At 32.0% G+C, this 2025-nt stretch overlaps 1 protein-coding gene and 1 long non-coding RNA gene across 7 annotated transcripts in view; one reads left to right on the top strand and one right to left on the bottom strand.

Annotated features, from left to right (window-relative positions):
* LOC103464336 (uncharacterized) overlaps positions 1–2025 on the top strand; it is a 49413-nt gene that overhangs the window by 24066 nt on the left and 23322 nt on the right. The gene's annotated exons all lie outside the window — the stretch shown is intronic.
* The window catches only part of LOC103464338 (nuclear factor 7, brain-like), a 23404-nt gene continuing 23322 nt past the window's right edge, over positions 1944–2025 (bottom strand). For 3 of the 5 annotated variants that reach the window (XM_017304990.1, XM_017304991.1, XM_017304989.1), the window contains exon 3: positions 1944–2025. This exon is cut by the window's right edge and continues 1 nt beyond it. The gene's annotated coding sequence lies outside the window, so the exon portion shown is untranslated. The other 2 variants (XM_008408362.2, XM_017304988.1) reach the window with 2 other exon arrangements.

Raw genomic sequence — 2025 nt, 5'->3', positions numbered from 1 at the left:
TGTCATAAACATGACATGACACTGTCATAAACATGACATGAACATGAATAAGCCTTCATGAATATTTATGACTGTTGTCATAAAGCGTCAATCATGACACTTTTAATACAAAGTTGACATTATTCAAAATGTCTGTTATGACAACTTGACATTAACCAATAAATCATTACTGATATAAATTTGTTATAAAAGTATTACTGATTGCACTTTAAAAATTAGGTAACTATGTTATTAAAGGTAAGGTTTAAACAGACATTTTGAATAATGTCAACCTTGTATTAAAAGTGTCATGATTTACCGAGTGACGCTTTATGACAACGGTCATAAATATTCATGAAGGCTTATTCATGTTCATGACATGTTATGACATGTTTATGACAGTGTCATGACAGTCTTATTCACACCCCTTCAAATAAAGTGTTGCCAAATCCTTTTATATAGATGCTTGTAAAATGTAAATAAAGGCTTGAACAGAACACAGAATTAGACTAATTGCACTGTAAGTATTTATTAGCAATACATTTAGCCATATTACATTGAATTAGCATAGCACAGCTGTTTTAATGTCAGTTATGTCAAATGTCAGTGAGTTATAATAAAATAACGCAACGGCACCGAGAAACCAGCTCCTTTACCCTGTGAATAATAAAGTATCATAACTTTATATTTAAATGAAAAACTAAACATTCATGTCAGCCTTAAACCACAGAAGCATTGAGAAAAATCCACGGAAATGATTTCATATTGGTCAGTTTAACATGTTTCAGCCAAAACTTCAAGAAGAAAACCCTAAAAAAAAAAAATAACTTCAAGTAAATGACGATCTGACGAACCTGGAGAACTTTTACCAAGGTAAAATGAACGTAAAATGAAATGATATGAAAATCTGAGTCGATATTGTTACCCTATTGACATATAAATAAAAGACATCCCAAAACATAAAAGGCAATAAGACGGAAATAAAGATGGTTTAATGTCGGCCCTTTTGTATTTATCAGATTGATATGCTGAATAAAGAATATAAATACTGGAAACCGTCTTAGCAGAAACTAACAGTCTTCCTTATTGCTGCGATTTGGCCTTCAGCCAATCAGTGCCAAGGAAAAGAAATGCCGCTCCTGGATTGGCTGCTGCTCAAACGGCAGCCAATAGCGAGTCAAGTAGCAATGTGCCGATGTATTTCAGCTTTTAGACGCGATTGGTTAAAAAATGAGTGAACAGACAGATTTTCAGAATAATTTACACAATTCTAAAAATAAATATTGTGAAAAATATCTGAAGATTTTTCTATGGAAAAGTGAAAACTAAAAACATAATATCATCATCTAGATTCAACAAAGCCAAGAATAATTTGAATAACAGTGTCGATTTTAACACAGCAAGTGTGCAAACTTATTGTTACATTTTGAATCTACAATGAATAACATCCATTTCCTACAAAAGAATATATAATTTTATTTCAATTTGACTTTTCAAGCTCAGAAATTCCTTGTTTTTTTTTTCTTCAGAAAATTTCCTATTTTAATCTAAAAAATTCTGAGTTCTTTACCAATTTTTTTACTTTTCAAGATCAGAAATTTTGAGTTTTTTCTTGCAGATTTTTTACTTTTTAAACTCAGAAATGTTCTTCCTTTTTGTAAATATTTCTGAGATTAATAGTTTTTTTTAAGCGTACTGTCAGTTTCTCAAGCTCAGAAACTTTCTTGTTTTCTCTAGAAAACTTCTGAGATTATTATTAGAAAATTTCTGAGATTTTCTGCCAGAAATGTACGCCTCTTTTTTTCTGTCTACGGCCCTAATAAGGCAAAGAAGATAAAAATAATTTTCAGACGCAGAGAGAAAACAAAGTTCCTCTCATCAGGATATTTTGGTGCATATTATCACCAAAATGTCACCTGACGTCTCAGTAAACCTGAGATGTCAGGTTTACTTCTAAACCTGATGTTTCCTCCCATCACTGAATCTCCTCCCATCACTGAATCTCCTCCCATCACTGGATCTCCTCCCATCACTGGATCTCCTCCC

Source organism: Poecilia reticulata, linkage group LG5 (genome assembly GCF_000633615.1).
Source record: "Poecilia reticulata strain Guanapo linkage group LG5, Guppy_female_1.0+MT, whole genome shotgun sequence".
In the NCBI taxonomy this organism is placed as follows: Eukaryota; Metazoa; Chordata; class Actinopteri; order Cyprinodontiformes; family Poeciliidae; genus Poecilia; species Poecilia reticulata.
The sequence above is the reverse complement of the archived record's forward strand: the minus strand, read 5'-3'. Positions and strand labels throughout refer to the sequence as shown.